Source organism: Gopherus evgoodei, chromosome 8, assembly GCF_007399415.2.
Source record: "Gopherus evgoodei ecotype Sinaloan lineage chromosome 8, rGopEvg1_v1.p, whole genome shotgun sequence".
In the NCBI taxonomy this organism is placed as follows: domain Eukaryota; kingdom Metazoa; phylum Chordata; order Testudines; family Testudinidae; genus Gopherus; species Gopherus evgoodei.
Window position 1 is genome coordinate 84,075,656 of NC_044329.1, and position 13,248 is coordinate 84,088,903.

The following is a 13,248-nucleotide window of genomic DNA, read 5'->3' on the forward strand; positions in this document are numbered from 1 at the left end:
TGCTGAGAAGGGCTGGGAGGGTAATTCCATCAGGGTGAGAAAAAGCTCCTGGCTGTTGGGGAAAACGGAGTGCCGTGTGCTCTCTATAAGCTTGTCCTCCTCTTCCTCCTCATCTTCCCCATCCGCAGAATCCTCAGCCATGGCTGCGATTACCATCCCCACCTTGGAATCCAGGAACAGGGGTGGCATAGTGGTGGTGGACCCCCCCAGAATTGCATGCAGCTCAACATACAAGTGCCATGTTTTTGGCCCTGCCCTGGACTTTCCATTTGCTTCTTTGGTTTTCTGGTAGGCTTGTCTGAGCATCTTAACTTTCACATGGCACTGTACTGAGTCCCTGGTGTGGCCTCTCTGCATCCTGGCCTTGAAATTTTTTTCAAATGTTTTTTCATTTTGTCTTTTGGAACGGAGTTCTGTTAGCATGGAATCCTCTCCCCATACAGCGATCAGATCCAGTACCTCCCATGCAGTCCATGCTGGAGCACTTTTTCGATTCTCAGGAGATTGCATTGTTACCTGTGCTGATGAACTCTGCGTGGTCATCTGTGCTGGTGAGCTCTCCATGCTGGCCAAACAGGAAATGAAATTTAAAAGTTCGTGTGGCTTTTCCTGTCTACCTGGCCAGTGCATCCGAGTTCAGATGGTTTTCCAGAGCTGTCACAATGGTGCACTGTGGGATAGTTCCCGGAGGCCAATACCCTCGAATTGCGGCCACACTAACCCTGATCCGACCTGGCAATACCGATTTCAGTGCTCGTCAAGGAGGAGTACAGAAATCGATTTTAAGAGCTCTTTATAGCTATATAAAGGGCTTTGTTGTGTGGACAGGTGCAGCGTAAAATCGGTTTAACGCTTCTAAATTTGGCATAAACGCGTAGTGTAGACCAGGCCTTAGAAGCAATTTAATGACAGGAGCTTAAATTCTGTGGGACTTCTGCCTAAATCTCTTAGGCATGCTTGAAAAATCTCACCCCAAAAGATGTTGTGCATTACACTTCTCACTCAATACATTTAGACTTGTTTTTCCCTACTGGATCTGATCATGTGCTTTGGGTAGCATTAAAAATTGGGGAACACATCCTGAATTGGGTGCTTGGGAAACTGAGGTTGCTTGCAGCATAGCATCTCTCTTGGAGCATCTCTCTCTCTTGCACAAAAGAATTCACCTGCTTGCCTTAAATGCCACATGAAATTGGAGGACAGTCATTGCTCATCACCATATGTCACCTCCTTAAAGACAATAGGACTAATTACATGAAGGGATGAATTTGTTCCAGATGTGCTGTTATTTTCCTGAACTGCTCACTAGGTGACCTGACTGGTTTGGTTGGTAGTACTTTTAACTCTGCGTTGGGACATTCCTTTCTCCTTTCTGTGAAGTTTATTGTATTACACTTGAGAGTTTCAGATCTTTACTATTCTTCTGCATCATAATTTAATGACTGCATGGGCCTTAAGTGTATCTATGTAACTTTTAATGGGAAAATAAAATGCAAAGTTAAAAAAAAGATGATTATTGACCGTTTATTCAATGAGAGATGAGGCCATATGGATCTCATTCAAATGAATACATACTAGATAATATTACTAACATTAATTTTAGACCATTCTCAGAAAAGATGATCCACCTCTCCTATTTGAGAAAGAAAGCTGAGGGATCCTCCTGAACATTTCATTACTACCTCTTCCAAGGTTAAACAGGGTAATTTATTTTCTGTGGACAGCCTGCTCATTGCTGTTAGACTAACTTGATGGAAGAAATAACGCAGGAAGAAAAACAACAAAATCCCTATTCAGGCTTCCCATTGATTCTGAACACACATCATTGCTCATGCCATGCAGTGTCCCTAGAACTCTGTAGCTGTGCAGATTAGCTCAGATTTGTAAAGGTATTTAAGCAGTGCTCTGCTCATAACTGCAAGGCCTAAGAGACAGATTTTTAAAGGTATTTGGGTGCCTAACTCTCACTGATTTGAATGGCAGTTAAGCATCTCCATACTAGGGCTGTTGATTAATCGCAGTTAAATCATGTGATTAACTTAAAAAAATTGCGATTAAAAAAATTAATCATGATTAATTTCACTGTTAAATAATATATATTTATTAAATTTGAAATAAATTGAAATTTATTAAATATTTTTGGATCTTTTTATACATTTTCAAATATATTGATTTCAATTACAACACAGAATACAAAGTGTACAGTGCTCACTTTATATAATTTTTTATTACAAATATGTGCGTGTAAAAATGACAAACAAAAGAAATACTATTTTTCAATTTACCTCATACAAGTACTGTAGTGCAATCTCTATCATGAAAGTGCAACTTACAAATGTAGGTTTTTTTGGTTACATAACTGCACTCAAAAACAAAAGAATGTAAAACTTTAGAGCCTACAAGTCCACTCAGTCCTACTTCTTGTTTAGCCAATCGCTAAGAAAAACAAGTTTGTTTACATCTATAGGAGATAATGCTGCCCACTTCTTAATTACAATGTCACTTGAAAGTGATTGCATGGCACTGTGGTAGATGATATTGCAAGATATTTAAGTGCCAGACGCACTAAAGATTTATATGCCTCTTCATGCTTTGGCCATCATTACAGAGGACATGCTTCCATGCTGATGATGCTTGTTAAAAAATAATGTGCTAATTAAATTTGTGACTGAAGTCCTTGGGGGAGAATTGTATGTTTCCTGCTGTGTTTTGACCAGCACTCTGCCATATATTTCATGTCACAGCAGTCTCAGATGATGACCCAGCACATATTGTTCATTTTAAGAACACTTTCACTGCAAATTTGACAAAATGCAAAGAAGATACCAGTGTGAAATTTCTAAAGATAGCTACAGCACTCAATCCAAGATTTAAGAGTCTGAAGTGCCTTTCAAAATCTGAGTGGGATGAGATGTGGCACATGCTTTCAGAAGTCTTAAAAGAGCAACACTCTGATGTGGAAACTAAGGAACCCAAACTATCAAAAGAGAAAATCAACCTTCTGCTGGTGGTATCTGACTCAGATGATGAAAATGAACATGCGTCGGTCCACACTGCTTTGGATTGTTATCTAGCAGAACCTGTCATCAGCATGGACACATCTTCTGGAATGATGGTTGAAGCATGAGGGGTTATATGAATCTTTAGTGCATCTGGCATGTAAATATCTTTTGATGCTGGCTACAACAGTGCCATGAGAATGCCTGTTCTCACTTTCAGATGACATTGTAAACAAGAAGCAGGCAGCATGATCTTCTGCTAATGTAAACAAACTTGTCTGTCTGAGCAACTGGCTGAACAAGAAGTAGGACTGATTGAACTTGTAGGCTCTAAAGTTTTACATTGTTTTATTTTTGAATGGAGGGGTTTTTTGTACATAATTCTACATTTGTAAGTTCAACTTTCATGATAAAAGGATTACACTACAGTACTTGTCTTAGGTGAATTGAAGAAACACTATTTTTTATTTTTGTTTTTGTTTTTCACAGTGCAAATATTTGTAAAAAAATAAATATAAAATGAGCACTGTACACTTTGTATTCTGTGTTGCAATTGAAATCAATATATTTGAAAGTGTAGAAAACATCCACAAATATTTAAATACATGGTATTCTATTATTAACAGTGCGTTTAATCATGATAATTTTTTTAATTGCTTGACAGCCGTACTAAATACCTTTAAAAATCCATTCTTGGGCCTTGCTGTGAGGAGCAGAGAAAAATCTGGGCCTCAGTGACTTAGAAGACTAAGTTCCATTTTTAAAAGTGACTGAGGCACATGGAATCCCAAGTCTTACTGAAAAGCAAACTGGGATTTAGCTGTCTAAATCACGTAGGCTTTGTGACACTGTGCAGAATAAAACCCTAATACTTTTACAAATCTGGACCTTTGTGTTAGGCAGGCAACACACTGATGAGTAGAAAAGTGCCAAACATCTAACAAAAACTCATGTGAGAAGAGGTGTTATGCCTGATCTCCTGACCAAATTCCAATATGAAACATTACATTCTACCTACATAAATTCCTACACAGTTTTAACTGGGAAAGTGCACAGGAGCAGGCCCATCTTTTATAAAGCTCTTTCAGAATCTTTTAGATGAAAGTTGAAATGTAAGATAAATGTAAATCATTACCATTAAAAATAGGTTGCCTATCAGTGCTCCTCTCTGCCAATTACAAAAATGTGTGGAATGTGAAGTTTTCCACCAAAATTCCCTCCAAAATAATTTCCTTGGCTGGGGTTTGGACCTTGCATCTTTGGGCTATCCACCAATGTAGTTCACTAGTGACCTATGGAGTCATTAAAAGCAGCAAAGAGTCCTGTGGCACCTTATAGACTAACAGACGTTTTGGAGCATGAGCTTTCGTGGGTGAATACCCACTTCGTCAGATGCATGTAGTGGAAATTTCCAGGGGCAGGTATATATATGCAGGCAAGCTAGAGATAATGAGGTAGTTCAGTCAGGGAGGATGAGGCCCTGTTCTAGCAGTTGAGGTGTGAAAACCAAGGGAGAAGAAACTGGTTTTGTAATTGGCAAGCCATTCACAGTCTTTGTTTAATCCTGAGCTGATGATGTCAAATTTGCAGATGAACTGAAGCTCAGCAGTTTCTCTTTGAAGTCTGGTCCTGAAGTTTTTTTGCTGCAGGATGGCCACCTTAAGGTCTGCTATAGTGTGGCCAGGGAGGTTGAAGTGCTCTCCTACAGGTTTTTGTATATTGCCATTCCTAATATCTGATTTGTGTCCGTTTATCCTTTTCTGTAGCGACTGTCCAGTTTGTCCGATGTACATAGCAGGGGGCATTGCTGGCATATGATGGCATATATTACATTGGTGGACGTGCAGGTGAATGAACCGGTGATGGTGTGGCTGATCTGGTTAGGTCCTGTGATGGTGTCGCTGGTGTAGATATGTGGGCAGTCTTGCTGATTGGAGCCCAGAACCTATAATTAAAACCTAACTGGGGGTCTCACACATGCACACAATGGTTCCTACCATTTTGGTTTCCATTCCGTACCCCTCAGCATCTGGCCAGTCCTAGTAGCTGGCCAGGAAGGTCTCACTTCAAACCCCATCAACCACTGTTCAAACTCCAAGTACAACCAACTTTATATAAAGAAGTGTGCGTACAGACAGATTTTGTTAACTGGGCTAACAAAGATGAAAGAGATGAAATACATTTTCAAGCAAGTACAATTGCTTCTGTAAATTGGCCATATCACGATGCAGAATTCTATACTCTACATAGCTTAGTATGAGGGCAGGAAATATTTTTTCCTTTCTAAAATAAAATAATATTTTACCTTTTTAATATCATTGTGCAAGTTTATTGCAGCTTGTTAGATCTTTTAAGGAAAAAACCTGTTAACTTCCAAACTCCTTTTTATCTTTAAACATTTGAATATCACTGTATCCAAGGATCTGAGTACAGAGTCATTTTCCATATGAAGCAAAATAAAAGTAAAATCAAAGTAATATCCTGCTCTCATATTTTTGCCTAAATGCCAGAAATATGATCCTAAGATGAACTGAGCTGCTCTATGATTTCCAATTTCCAATAAAACCACAAAGTCCCAGTCTTACCATGGGATACCTAACAAACCAGACCTGCTCCTGAGGAGAGAAACTGGATCACACCAGACCTGTAGGATATGAGCTAACCTAGACTGGACCAGATAGCAGCTGGGCTAAATCAGAAAAGGGGAGACAAAGCAGTGTGAAGCAGAGCAGATCCTCATAGAAGAGAGGAGCCAGACCACTCTAAATCCTTGGGGTTTCTTTACCTGTTGGGCCAAAGCCTGTCTTTACAATCATGCGCTGGTAAACAGCAGATCTAGGCAAGGGCTAACACATATTAATTTCTTGCAGAAATACCTGCATTGCTTGGAGAGCAACTGTGCCGTGCTGTGTGGGAGGCAGACGCTAGTGCCTTTTTGTTAGTGGTAATTAGGCATGGCTTGTACTACATTAATAAAACATACCTGCTTGTACTGTAGAAAAAGAATTTGTCTGATACTGAGAGTATGATTAATTTTTAGCCAAATATTCTTAATATTTTATTAACTTTTGTCTTTTCATGAAGTTTCTTTGTTTTCTGTTAAATGTTATTAAATAATTTTTGTGTAGTATTGGAGTGGATTCTGGGTAATAACTAGGATTGGGCGTAGAATTCATAGCAAATAATTTTAAATTACATTTTGCCTCTTTATCGGTTTGTGAATGGCTCACAAACAACTGGAAATTTCCTCTTTGTCCCAAATTATTCACCAAGTAATTTCTACAAATAACTGTTTGATTGTAGCTTCATTCTGAACAGGTATCAGAGGGGTAGCTGTGTTAGTCTGGATCTGTAAAAGCAGCAAAGAGTCCTGTGGCTCCTTATAGACTAACAGACATATTGGAGCATGAGCTTTCGTGGGTGCATCCGACGAAGTGGGTATTCACCCACGAAAGCTCATGCTCCAATACATCTGTTAGTCTATAAGGTGCCAGAGGACTCTCTGCTGCTCATTCTGAAAAGTTTGTGTTGTGTAGCAGGTCAGATTAAATAATCATAATGGTCTCTTCTGTTCTTAAATTCTATAATTCTATGAAACATCAACAGAAGAGCAGAAAATCCCCTATAAAATATTTTAAAGGAATTTTAAAATAAATCTGACATATTTAAAGGGGGATTTATCAGAAATTGTAATTTTTAAAAATGAATTTCCAGCAATTTAAAACAAATTAGTTAACAGAGTTACTTTATATTACTTTTTTTTTGGGGGGGAAGGGGGATTTTAGGCAGAGATAGCAGCTCCTCCTACAGTTGAGGTTCCCATAAACAGTGTCAGAAATGAAGGCCTGCAGCTGAGCCTGGGACTAACTAGCTCAGTCTACAGGCAGACTAATGAACACAGATGGCTGAAGGGAACCAGCAGATAAGCTCTGAAACCCAGCAGCATCAGCATGTTGCTGGCTGCTCAGTGCTTACACCCGCAGCTGTGATTTTTCCTGTGTCTGCCTTGTTCCCAGACTAGTCTGGCTCTGAGCCTTGGCTCCGCTCTCTGGCTTCTCATTCTGTCTCTGACCCTTTGCCCCAATTTCTGAATCCTGGCTCAGCTCCAACCTTTGTCTCTGATTAATGACTTCTGACTCTGGCTGTGACCCTTGGGTCCAACTCCTGGTCCTGGCTCTGACCACTAGCCCAGACTCCAGCTCTAACCAGTAAGTAAGACTGCCCACATCCCAATTGCTGACTATAAGATCTTGTTTTCAGTTGCTTGTAACTTTGCCAAATTTAAACAGTTCAGGCTGAAATTTCCCTGCTGGGTATTTGTGTCAGGCTGACCTTCCTTTTTTAAGTATGTATCAATTTTCGGAAATGACTACAAATAAACGGAGAAGGTGAAGGCTAATGGGCATGTGTCAAACAACAAAAAGGCAAAGACTAATAAAAACAAATGGATAAACTAGGCCAGGGAAAAACAGATTTAAAAAAGGGAAAAGACGGGTAAAAATTCTAGGTGTGTATCTCATTGTTCTTCTCTGTATGGTCTGTGTGTTGCCTATTTAGATTGTAAACTCATTGTGACAGGAACCTTTCTTCTCATGTGTCTGTAAAATGCAAGGCACGCTTTTGGGCACTATATAAATAATAATAATAATATGGAAATAGCAGATGGTAGTAAATACTGGAAAACATTTAGATGGCAACAAAAAGATACTGGCATTTATTTCCCACATATGTAAGCCAAACTTGCCCTTCGGAAAACCCAGATAGTTCCCTAAATTATGCTCTGTTAGCCCGTGCCTAGATTTCACCTTGTTTTATAGTGATTTACAGAAAGAGCTTCTCTGGTCCAGCCTAGTCTGATTTACCTCCTCCACCTGAATCAAGCAAGGCCAACTTACCATGAAGCTGGGACTTGGGCTAAGTTTCCTAGATCAGCTGTTGATCTCTAGATCTAGGCCTGGTCTACACTAGCGGGGCCGGATTGATCTAAGTTACGCAACTTCAGCAATGTGAATAACGTTGCTGAAGTTGATGTACTTAGACCTACTCACGCAGTGTCTTCACTGGGGTGAGTCGACTGCTGCTGCACCCTGTCGACTCCACCTGTGCCTCTCGCGGCGGTGGAGTACAGGAGTTGATGGGAGAGCGCTGGGGGGTCGATTTAAACTGGACGCAATAAATCGACCCCTGCTGGATCGATTGCTGCTTCCAATACGGTGGGTAGTGTAGACATACCCCTAATCTATGCTCCAGTGGTTCAGCACATTTTGTGCTCACCCTGCCACTCACAAAGTGCATCCCAGAAGACTGACTCCCCTTTCTTCCATGATAAAGGCTAGGGAAAAGACTCAGGAACACCCTTTCAGTAAGAGATCACTGTACCCTGCGGATAAGGAGGAATTAGCTAAGCACCACTTTGCCGTGTCCATATTTCCAATCTGATTAGATTTTTTTTCCCTGGCCAGGTTAGGAAAATTGTATGTTGGGGTTATTTTTTGTTTGCTAGGACTGTGTGTGAACTATTTCAAGAGCTGAGAGAGGAACCTGAACTTAACACAGATATTCAGGAAGAAGTGAGCATACTCAGTCTGCAACCAGGACCACATCCACAATGGGAGAATGCACCTGGACACAGCCTCTGCAGCTGACCCTCAAACAAAAATGGGCATTTAATAGTTTATAGAAGTTTATTTCAGTTAGCCCTCTTAATTGTTCAACAATTTTTAACGAGCCTTACTTGACTTCTAACCTCACTGTAGCAAGAAGGTGTGGCCTCCCTCAGAGGCGGATACGGAGCGAACCCTGCAAACCACCTGGTGAGCAGAGCCAGAAGGACCATGCCCTGAATGCCGGAAGCAGAGGAGCAGAACAGGAAGAGGACGTATAAAAGGCTGGCCCAGCAGCTCAGCTGGGAGGGAGCTGCTGAAGGAGACAGATGCTTCTTCTCAGCTGCTGGAGTGGACTGCCCCTGAGAACTGCTGCTGTCCTAGGGACCAGATTGAGCTTCCAGAGGGCCCTGAAAACCCCCACACAGAGGAAGCTGCTACTGCTACTCTTGACTGTGTATCCTGAGGATGACCCCATGACACAGGTAAACCCAAGGGGGACAGTAGGAAGCAGCCCAGGGAAATCAGGCAACAGTCTGGTGAACAGTGAGCCTAAAACAAGGTCAGTGTGTTGCGGGTGGATCCCTGCTAACCCAGTGGCAGACCACTCCGCTACTGTTAGGGCCCTGGGCTGGGACACAGTGGAGTTGGGCGGGCCCATATCCCCTGTTTAATGGCTGGGAGAGGAGACTATTACTGCTCTACTGGTTACAGGCTAGAGCCCAGATTATTTATGGCTTGAAGAACAGGCCCCTTGAGCACCCCTAATTCCTCCCTTTTCTCCTTCTTCAGAGAAGGCTCTAGCAGACCCAAACTTCATGGAAGTGTGGTCCCCTAGACACGGAGGGACTGCCGTGCTGGCCTGTACCCGCCTACTCCTAATTATTTCTTACCTGTGCATAGGTGATGGGGATTGTCATGCATTCCTCCACCTTCCCACCAGCGCCTGTGCTTACTGTCTTCCACGGTGCATCATTATTTTATTACACAACCTGCAGGGCTGATGTTATTGATCTGAAGCTGAGCAACAGATGTTAAAGATGATATGAGGATGTTGCTGGAAGTCCCACCAAAGGAATTCTGCAGCCTGTATCCAATTACTCATAAAAAAACAAATCCTAGTCTAATTATTTTGCTTAGAATAAATTAGTCAGTAAATTACTGTCTCCCTGTTGAATTGTTAAGGCTTTTCTCCTGTTCTCTCTCAATATCTTCTCCCTGCATTTTGTTACAAATTCACAATTCTCCATCCTACCTTTTCATTCTCCTGCTCTGACACCTGATATTTGCAATTTTTATTCTCTTTTCCCTGTCTTTTTTTCTTCCTTCTCCTTCCCCTCCTGCCAGGAGCAGCATGTTCACTCTGCTGGGAGCAGACCATCCATTCACCTATCAGTTGTGTGGTTCCTCATGGTATCAGCCACTTTGCTCTGCCATTCCAAGAAGGAGCAGCACTAACACTCTTCCATACTGCAGAGGATGATCCTTTCCACTCCCCATCTCCCTGCCCATCCATCCTCCTGTCCCACCCAGAGAACTGCCTGTCACTCTCCCATCCCTCCAGGGAGCAGCTAGTCTGGTCCTCTCATGAGACAAAAACAGTCTGCTTGGCTCAGGATGTTTCCTTTCTCGATGCCCTTATGGGGCACAGGGGGCTCCTGTCACCCTCATGGCCAATTAGTCTCCTCTTGCTCCAGGGTTCAGCATCCTAACATTCTAAGAACTGTCAGATGGAAGCCAACTGCCACAGAACTTCCTAAAACATTCTCAAGTCAATGTTCCAACATTTACATACATGACACACCCTGACAGAAACTGGAAGGAGTTACTTCCTGAGGATGAAAATCAACCCAGAGTGGTTTAAGTGGGGATTAAATGGTGCATAAAGGCCTGGTGTGGGCTCTCTGCACTGTGCTGACTTGCACCCAGATGAAAAATGAGGCTTTGAATAACTCTGTGAATTTATTGTAATCCCCTTTGAAGCTTGCCAGCTCCTGGAACGCTGAACCAAGTCCCTAGGGAAGTCCTACTTCATGGATTACAACAATAATTGCTCCAGAGGCCAGTGATCTTATTCTCAGTCTTGAGTAGGGGGCAGGGACAGAATAGGCTGGAAACTCCTGCAAAAGCCAGTGGGAACCAAGGAGCCTGGAGAGGAACCTGTCGCACTCAGGGGTGAAAATACTGTAAGAGGGCCCTTTTTGTTTTCTTTAATCTGTCCAGTGTTTGCAGTGCTGCTACACTCATCTCTAAACGCCCCCTAGGCAATCCATCCAATTTTCAACATTTGTGAAGAGAGACCAACCAAAAACTCCCTAGAAATTCAAATGGCATAAAAACTAGAACTGTGAAATTTACATTGATAGGCCATCTACTTTTCAAGAAACACAGGAATTTCTCATCATTTAAGGAAGTTTTTAGAATGCAACCCTAATTGTGGAGTTTCTCTCAGGTGCCTCCACAATAACTATATGATATAAAATGTACCTGTAAAGCTTTCCTTAATCTCTTATTGAAAATCTTTGAACCCAAGGCTGGAATATCTTCTGTAGAAGACACAATGATAACAATAAAATAAGTAAATAAATAATAAAACAAAAGCATTACTGCAGCATAGACTCCACTAAATAGCACACATTTTGAAAAAAAGGGTCCTAGGAGGCACAGGAGATACTGTGTCATTCAAAAATGACAGTTACCTAAATTCCAAATCAGAGTAGCTGTTGGATATCAAACAGAAAGGGACTGGCAACTTGCTAAGTTAACAGCCAGACCATGCTCAGGCACTGTATCCACTCCTGGGGGTAAAGCCTGAAGGAGGAACAGAAAATATATTCATTAAAACCGAGGACGACACTGGCTCGCTGTTTTTTGAGGACATCCGGGTTGCTGCTACTGGCAGTGCTCAGAAACATTTGTTGACATTGTCACTGACAATGAGCACCATCAGGAATAGCACACACAGACTCTAGGTGGTAGATCCATCTAAGCAACTGACTGGGCCATTGCAGAAGGACCTGTCTGGAGAACAAAAAGTTGCCATGTGAGTAAAACACCACAGAAGATCAAAGATGGTAGTTATTGACAGATGTCCAATGCCCAGAACTTGGGAAACAAGGGATTAAGGCCCTGCTCTGCCCCAGACTTCTTGTGTGACCTTGGGAAGTCATTTAGCCTCTCTGTGCTTCTGTTTCCCATTTGCAAAATGGGGTTGTTAATCTATCTCTATCTCCCTAGGGTGTTTTGAGTGTAAATATGATTATGATTGTGGAGTGTTCAGATATTATGGTAATGCAAGCAGAGAAGAACCTAAGTACTTGTCTCTGGGACATGCACCCCTCTGAATTTCATCATGACTAAGCATCAGAGTAACCTGCCCCTCTCCAGAGCCAAGGAAAGTACACATGCAATGGGCCTCTTTGATGTCATTCCTAGCAGCCAGCATGGCAGAGTCATGGACTGCTCCCAGGGGTCGAGGCCTGGCAGCCATACAAGATATGTCTGGACTGCAATCATAAGGTCTGATTGCAGTTTGTGTAGAGCTAGCTTGAGTCCCAGAACAGTGAAACCATTTCAGTGCAGTCTGCGCAAACCTGTTTGGAATCCTGGGTAATTATTTTCTGTTGCTGCAGTTTCACTTTGGAACCCAAGCTAGCTAGATTTAAGCTAATTTGGATATGTCTACTCTGCTGCAGTCACACCTGTGGTTGCAATTTAGACATACTCATAAGCATCACATGGTTGATGCCGAATGGACACCCACTACTTCAGTAACATTCAGTGGGGCCAGATATTGTTCATCCCTGTGTTTGTGTCACAGACCATGACAGAGTTAGGATTTCACCCTTGAAATTTTTATTAGTGACTGCTGTGTCTTTGAAGAGCTGCTCCCATTTAAACGGAGGGTCAACTCCCACTGAATTCAATGGGATTCATATTTGGATCAGTCCCCATGTCTCTATATTAGCTGTGGCTTTCTTTTTGTCATAGATGTTTTCCTTCATTGAAGTTTCTGCCCAGGGCAGAAAAAAAATGCCGTGCTGCTGAATGAATTGTGAAATATTTGCATTTGTGAGGCCAACCCTTCAATCATTGCTCCTCCTCTGACATTAAGATGACACCTTTTATAGAGCAGCAGCAGCTGTGGCTGGTATTACTTTTCTCAGTCATCCAAGACCCGGAGGTAACGATGCAGTGGCCAAAAGTGTGTCACCAGCTAATAAATTTTAATTTTAACACAGTGCAGTGAGAAAACACTGATGTTAAACATTAAGATATGTTTTTGGGCTCACCTATTTGCTAAACTGATTCTACATCCTTAAAACAGAGTTCTCTGGCAACTAAATATCACCTATTTAGCATCTAAAACTAAGTGGAAAAGAATGTGTCAGTTGGGAGGTAAGATGAAATAAGGTAAAACTTCGCAACAGAAGTTTATAACCTGACTTTGATTTTTATCTGTAAGCTAAAAAGTCACCTGTTGTAAACAAAGGCATTTACTAAGAACACCCAAATGAAAGAATGCAAAGAACCCAGCTTGCTTATCATTATTTGTGCTCTTTATTTAATGTGTGCATTTCTCTCAGCCCGGGCAGTGAAAATGAATGAAGTTACTTTCATTTTCAGATTCTCTGCTGTAATGCTTG